Source organism: Lutra lutra, chromosome 3 (genome assembly GCF_902655055.1).
Source record: "Lutra lutra chromosome 3, mLutLut1.2, whole genome shotgun sequence".
NCBI lineage: Eukaryota > Metazoa > Chordata > Mammalia > Carnivora > Mustelidae > Lutra > Lutra lutra.
In genome coordinates, this window is record NC_062280.1 from 15666754 (window position 1) to 15675105 (window position 8352).

Below are 8352 nucleotides of genomic sequence, written 5' to 3' on the forward strand. Positions count from 1 at the left end.
CAAATTCTTCTTGTAAGTGACACGATTGAAACTGCCAATTGGCTTTGCAACCTGCTGAGTCCATATTTCTTCATCTGTGAAAGCTCAGCAAATGAGCCCTTCTCAGCAAAGCAAGAGGGTTTCGCCAGCAAGAAATTTGATGAGGTGTTGCACCCTGTGGCCAACCATTTCTCAAGAGACCTCTTTCTGTTTCACCTTATTGAATTCCTTTATGATTGACAGGCAGCTTTACTCATTACTCAGATTTTCCTTCATGTTATCTCCTTAGCAAATCTGGTCGCCGCAGTACTTTTAAAAACACAGTCACATTACTATTATGGAATCATTCAACACCAGTGCCTGAAGAGACTCAAGTCATTTAGCTAAAGTCCCTTCTCTCATTCTGTTTCCCCATGTTGAACCCTTATCAGGTGAACCCACCAATCTTCTTCATTTCTGTTGAAATAATCTATCAGGACGTTCTCTTAAAGCCGTTCAAAATCTTAGGCTTCCTGTACTACAAAATGATGCCTTGAATGAGAAGAGGTAGTAGAAACTATGATAACAAAGATACTCATTTCCTTTGAGCAGGAGGATTTGTCTTGTCATTATTAGGATTATGGAGATGAACAGAAGCAACATTCTGTCTCCCATAGAGGTGAGGCATTATGTAAAGTTCTATCGATATTTGAGCAATGAAGAATAGGAGCTCATCCGCTTAGACTCAGTTTTGGGGTAGTCTTCTACTCTTTTGGGAACTACACCTTTCATAAAGATGTTCTGAGGAATATGATATTTTTTAATAGTTGTGTAGAGAGTAAAGAGCATTGAGAAAAAAAAAAGGTTATATGCTTAAGTTTTTTTGTCTGTGTGTTTTCCTTCCTTCCAGACATTATAAGTCTATTTCAAAGACACATTTCTAATAATAGAACAGCTACAGCTGCATGAATAAACACATTGTCCATCTAAGAGAACTCCATTCAGACTGCTGAAAACAGAGCCAAGCTAAACAATAGGTGCATAGAACCCAGTAGAGTGGCACTTTGCCACTTAATGAATTACAAGAAACAGATGTGAGTTTTTGGTGTTTTGTTTTTTTTTTTTTTAGAGGATACATACCCTGAACTTGGCCCATTTGTCAAGAATTGTCAAAAGGACTTCAGATTCACGGTTCAGAGAAAAGCCATGGATTCATTTGTGTATACACGTGCATTTGATGATTCCCATTGTATTATTTGTTGTCTTTTCTCATTCAAACATCCACATACAATTGAGGATACTTAATGCTTTTGCTAGGCTAGGGTTGGGAAAATGAGGAATTTCTTTCTTAGCACTTATTGTCACCATATTATGCCATAATATCATTCTTCACATATAGAATTTACTAGTCATTTTCTTACAACATAGTAGAATGGGAGTCTGTTTGTCCTAACAATCATTTCTAACTGGGAATTAACCACTTCTTTGCTGTAGAAATCTATTGCTGTCATGACCCTTGGTAGTCTGTTTGTCTTCAAGTTCCAGTGTAAGAGAAGAGGGCAGAGAGGAAAGACAGGAGATGAGAACTGGTCAGTTTTCCTGAGGTTAGGCATGTTTTGAGATGCCCTGGAACAGCTTCTACCAGTGTAGCTACACTTAAAAAAATCTTCAGCCATCTTCTCATTGATTATGCATCTAGTTGAAGAGCCCCAAACTGTTTCTGTCCAGCTGGAGAGTCAGCATTTTCTCCTGTTGCTGGTAGGTTGGCAGATAGGACTTTTTTAGACTGAGAATGAAGGGATGGCTTCTGGGTCAATGGAGTAAGCTTACATTCCATTGTTATGCCTATGAGTTTCCCACTGACTAATGAAGAGACACTGAGTGAGGTAGATGATCACAAAGGCTGCCCTGTCCAAGAAACTTCAGGAAAAATGATGGTGAACTCGCAACACTAAGAGAAAACTCGGACAAAGAACACGTAATTAATCTATAGGTTCTAGAATATCATGAGGATATCCATTGAAAATGGCATTTCTGTGATATTGGCAAGTGGTATTTTTTATGTTTGTGTGTGTTTACGAAAAACCCATGAGAGTTTTCAGGGATAAGAGTTACAAATATTTAGTGCTGGCTATGTACCAAAATGGTTTTAAATCCTTAATATTGAATTATTTAGCTTGTTTTTTTATAGGAAGAGATAGGAACTATTATTACCTTCACTTATAAGATCAGAATTGGAGACGTGGCATCACAGAGACTCCTAAGATCTGTGTGATTGTGTGGGCATTAAGGGACAAGGGAATATTTCAGAGACAGGGCAACTAATTGAGAATGACCTAAGCTTGTGGAAGAGGATCTATACTAGGTAGTCTGAGAGCATTCCTATCTTTGCCCCATAGCCAGAAAGGATTTCTAACTTCTTAGAAAACTCTGGGTCCGTGACTTCCCCTTTTCTAGTTGCTGCCTTTGAGACTTAGAGACAGGAGGTTCTTGTTAATCATTTAGTTTCTGCACAATCCTTTCTTTGCATTCTACTAGGAGTGGAGTGGATAGTCAAAATCGATCTCACTCCTTCATTCTTTTTGCTTTGGGTTTAATGCATACAGAAACCAGTAAAATCATCTGTGCAGGGAGCTAAGTATAGCTAGGATTTAAAACTTCAGTTAGAAAGGCATCATCATCAGGATTGATATTGAAGTAAGATTCAGCATCACAACCCTGCTATTTGTGATTATTAAAATCGTATCTCTTGCTTTATTCTCTCTTGCTTTACACTTCAGATTCTTGCTTTATACTTCAGATTCCAAGCCCCATTAAAAACATCTTATTTAAAACAAAGAAAGCAACAAGAAAGAATTTGTGGGTAGTCAGCTTGTACTTTTAAGCAGTGACTGTTAAAGGTTTGAAATGGGAAATTATGTTAATTTTAGATCAGAAGAGATGTAGAAGCTGTTGTTTGAAAGTGTGCCTTCGCTGGGAGGAAAGAGTCCTCTGCAGCAACAGACTGAATCCAAGATGGCTGCTATTCAGAAGGCGTCTGATGCCTTTGCTAGGGTTTGTCCTGAACTTCCGGTAGAGAGGTGGTTATTATTCACTACTGTTCAAAACACATACCTCCCCTTACAAACTATCAGAAGGGAGAAGTTTAGGAATAGTTTCAGCACTTTGAACTACAATGTTAAGAATAATGAAGACCTAGGGCTCTTGAAAGGCTATTTTCAATTTCAGTTAATACCTGGGCATGCCTGGTTATATAGCACAGCTGCCAAGGGTGAACTTCTCACTTCAAAACACAGCATCCCAGATTTCGCAGTGGTTCCAGAGCTTCAGAACTGTCAATGCCTTTAGTTCTTGTAAAAACCACAGATAGTAACTGTCTGCCTTCCAGGTCAGCTCTCTGGTGAAAATGATTGAATTCTCTCAGGCTAGATCTTTGGTGGTAATCTGAGGCAATGGATCTGGAAAAAGCTATTGTTAAGGGCCTCCTCTTGGGTCACACTTTACTGATTTGAATAGTTTTCTCTCTTTCTGTATTCAAACTAGCACAATAAAATAAAAGAAGGGAGTTGTGTCTGTGCTTCATTAAGTATGCTGGTCATTTAGACAACCAGCTAACCAGCAAGAAATATTCATAGGGGTTCCTGTATACCATGCATTGCTCTCGGTGCTTCAAGGATGCCTAGTTTGCAAGAAATACTTCATGAATAATCGTTGAATTCCCCAGTATTTTGGTAAAGTCCTATTGGAGGTGTTTATACACAGGAATACAACACAACAACCTATGGATGCAGAGCTGCTATGAATCTTAGGGAGGGATAATGTATATTTCATTTTCTTCATTTTAGTAACTCAATTTCAGATTTTGATTTCTGACTGCAAGCTTCATTCTGCTAGGCTAGTGGAAAGAAATATTAACCTCAGTCCTTCCTGGGGTTTCCCCATCTCTCCCCAGGATTGTGTCACACTTTTGGACCTTATAATGTTAAGATACTGGGGTAAGCTGTCATCAAGTCTTCCCACATCTGCCCAATTCCATTGTTTCTGTCTTCTTCACCCTTTAGGAATAGCGGTTCTCAGCTACCCCCCATGCTCAGCTTGGGGAGGTATATCTTTGGTAAGGCTGTCTCTTGTCCCTTTGGCCTATGTGCACCCTACAGCCATCCCCTTCCTTCTCTGAGGTCTTGCTGCTTTCCAGGTGATGGCACCAGGGAAAGAAGTATAGGTACCCTCTGCCCCTTGACCTCCTCTTTTTCCCACTGATCCCTAGGGGAGTCTCTTTAGGGGTAAGGGAAATCCTCTGTTCAGGCTCCTTTTTAAGCCACTTTTTCCCTGAGGGCTTTTGTTAGAAGAAGGCAGAAAAACTAATGGGAGTATTTCTGCGTTTTTCTCTGACTCATTCCAATCTTTTAGGATCGGATGGTTCCAATAGCGTAGTAGGCAGTGATCAAATAACTTGTGGGACAACTGGAATGCAGGATACTTTTTGAGGAGAAATAGATAACTAGAAAGAAGAGAACATTTCTCTAAAGTCATTTCTCCCTCTACTTCATGAAGAAAGCACTAATACTCTGAGTCAGTGGTTCTAGGAAAGATGATTGGAGATCATATCATTTCATATATACCATTTAATTTTCTAAAGGATGGAAAGCTTATGACATTTGACCCAAATTATCTAGTTCATATTTAGTTCCATGTTGAGAATGGAACGAAACCCAAGCCTTTGGGGTCTTTGTCTTTTGTGTTCTCCAGAACACTCTTGCAAAAATTAGCTTATTCTAAGGAGAAGAACAAACTGAAAAGGCACATCTTCATCAATGCCAATACAACACTATTTTTGTGGGTTTCAAGACAAAACCCTTTGCCAATATAACTAACTGTTCCTGGCAGTTTATTTCCAGGAACTGAAGATGTCATCTAAGGACTTGGATTACACATAGTGAATCACCATTATGTTCTCAGGCTCAGAAGTCCAGGCCAGCTGCATGGCCAGATGGCTCACTGGTCCCAGTGAGCCTATACTGTTGGCCTGAGAACTAGAAGCAGAAGAGAGAGAGAGAGAGAGAGAGAGAAGGAGAGAAATTATAGCCAGTGGCTGCTACAACTCCAGCTGTTGATATGATTCCAGAAATGAACACAATGATGATCTGGCTGCCAAAAGAATAACACATATTCTGGCCAGAAGGAGAAATGCCAAGAATCTGATGATTTGCTTCAGTAAATGTGTTGTGTCAGGAGTATCCAGAAGACAAGTGAAGCTTAGTTGAATTCTTTTCTTCAGTATTATTCAAAGGGATGTATTTTATGATTTTGTTGACTTTACTACTCAAAGTATGCTTCATGGACCAGCAGCATTGGTGCACTTGGTGTTAGAAATGCAGAATGTTATGTTCCACCCCAAACCAGTAATGCAGATTCTGCATTTTCAACAGGATCTCCTGGAGATGAGCATGCACCTTAGGACTGAGAAATATTAGAGGCAAACAAAGTCAGATTGTAGTACTGGGCCAATAGGATCGGGTAGCAAACTTTGTTGTGGACACACTGAGGGATGCAAGGAAAACTAGACTGAGAGATGAGATCTGTTTCTAGACTCAATTATGACACTTTCCCTCAGTGTGATCCCAGAGGAAATCACTTTCTTTTTTTTTATTATTATTTATTTGACAGAGAGATCACAAGCAGGCAGAGGCAGGCAGAGAGAGAGGAGGAAGCAGGCTCCCTGCCGAGCAGAGAGCCCGATGCGGGGCTCGATCCCAGGACCCTGAGATCACGACCCGAGCCGAAGGCAGCGGCTTAACCCACTGAGCCATCCAGGCGCCCCAGGAAATCACTTTCTTTACTTAGGCATTGATTTCCTCTTCTTTAAAATGGAAGACTTATTTACCTAAGGATTGTGGTAAGGATGAAATGAGATACTGCACCAAGAAAATGAACTGTAAAGTAGAATGTACTTCTCAAATGCAAAAGGATGAAAACTGTTGTACGTGTTCATATATATCTAAAATGGAATTTGGACTTTTTTGACTTTTAAAATGAGTCATAGTATGTTTAAGTCAATTATGATGAAAACATACATGACCAACAAGAGCAACCCATGAATCAAGGAAACATCTCTGAGCCATGTTCTTCAGATGAATATAGAATTCTGACTCATAAAAATGGATACAGTTAGGGCACTGTTTATGAAGTTAGCAACGGTTCTTGGACTCAAGCTGTTCATTACAACCACCTGGGGGATCTTTAAAAACTATTGTTGTTTGGGTTCCAATTCAGAACAACTGAGTTAGAACTACCAGAGCTGGGATGCAGGCATTATATTTTAAAAGCTCTCCAGGTGATTCTAAAGTGTAGCCAGGGTTCAGAGCCACAGATGAAGTGCTCATTAGAACAAGTTGCTCTGTGCAATTGAACATTTCTTGTCATGGCCGACTGTGGAATAAAACCAGGACAGAGAAAAAAGTTCTGTATTTCTTCCTCATGTTTCCAGAACCCCTCTTAAAGGAATTAATTTTAAAATGTGAACTTAGAGAACTGAGAAAGAAGCGAATGATCTCATTTTATAGCACCAGCAACGCTAAAGTTAAGAGGTTCTTTGGTTTGTCTGCTATGATGTGATGTGGTCAAGTGGGGCATCAGAGTTCCGGTTTATTAGGCTTTCTCAGTGAGACCAGTCAAAAGAGGGTGGCTGAGAACTCAGGAATGGGCACTCGGCCCAGAGGAAGCCCAGCAAAAAAGAAAATGTGGTCAGGAAAAGGCTGAGGAATACAAACCAGGAAAGAAGACTCGCTTGAAGATTACCCTGCATTGTTTGGGATGGCTACACCAAGTTACTTTGGAGCCAGGCAAGCTTTCTGAGGCCTTTTGTTTCTGCTCTGGGTCATAGAACTGAGGACATAGACACACATACAGGGTTCTGGTATTTTAACTCTAGGAACCTCCTCTTTTCTGACTAGAGCTTAGCTTAGCTGAGGACGTGATTGGCCTCTCTCACACTATTCCCAAGGAATGTGGTCAGAACGCCTCTATCTTTTTAGTATAAGCCAGTTCCTTAACATGGAGGTGGTATGCCAAAGGAGGAACTGGAGTATAATGGTTAGATGCTCTCTACCACCTAAACTTCTTTGTCTTCTGAAACACGAGACATAGTGACATTGGCTATGTGGAGTGCCATACCCTGTCTCATGTGTACATAAATGGAGATATGCTTCATTCAGTTTCCTTTTCCTGAACAGTCATTGCCTAGCCCTCTAAATACCCATTGAGCCCAAGATCTACTTGGCCATCCTTTGTCAATTATCATTAGCTTGTCTTTCTGGTAGAGGACTTTATCCCTTCACCCATCATCTGAACCTTGCTGGTCAAGAATCAGATACTTTGTCTTGTCCCTTTTACAATTAGTGCTGGCTCATGACACCAAACACACTGGACTTAGACCACCTAAAGTGGAAGTAGCACAAACATCCCTTCCTGCTAAGTGTTATTAATTCAGTCTTTCCCACAGATATTTTCTTGTGGGAGTATCTATCCCTGGCTATCATTAAACCAATGGGATTTGAGAGAAACATTTCTTTTAAAGTCATCTTCAATGGAGCACATTTATTAATAAAGCAAAAAAAGAGCTATAGCTTTATTTTTAGCTTAATCTTTCTCTGTTCCTTTTACATAGGAAAAAAGAAAACAAAATTGACAGGTAGCTATATTGAGTGTTGTTTTAAAATGTAAAATATCATTAGCACTAGATTACTTACATATGTGCATATTGGCTGTTAATACTTATAATACTTTCTTAGTGTCTGATACTTTCCTAGTGTCCAGTAGATTTAGAAAAGTACAGGAAAAAAAAATGAAACAAATACCTTTTAAGTTTCCTGTATTTTTTCTTCCTTCCCTCTCCCCTTTCTCAATTTTGAAGAAATGTATGATGGTAACTAGAAGGGACAAACTCTTTAAAATCAGGACAGCCTTACCTTGCAGCCAGGCTTATAAATTAATGACATTCTGATTTAATTCTGAGTCCCACTTTCCTTTCTTACATAAAGGACAGAGAAGATAATTGTACCTACCACCCAATGTTATTGTGAGGATTCAAGGCAGTAATGTTGTTGGCCTTGTCAGTAGTAATGTCTTTGGCCTTGTCACAACACAAGTGATTTTTTTTTTCTCATATATAGTTTATGCAATCATGTCTCCAAATACCAGAGCATTTAATTCTTACTTAAAAACCCCACAAAACGCTTATTCCCTGAGATTAAAATATGTAGTATATCTATTTTAATGTAACAATATTGCCTGAAACACTATTAGCTAATATTCCTAACCTCATGCCCATCCCCTTACTATTCTCTTCCCTTTATATGGGGCCTTGCAGTTTGCTCCTTCTGGTCCCTGAAGCTG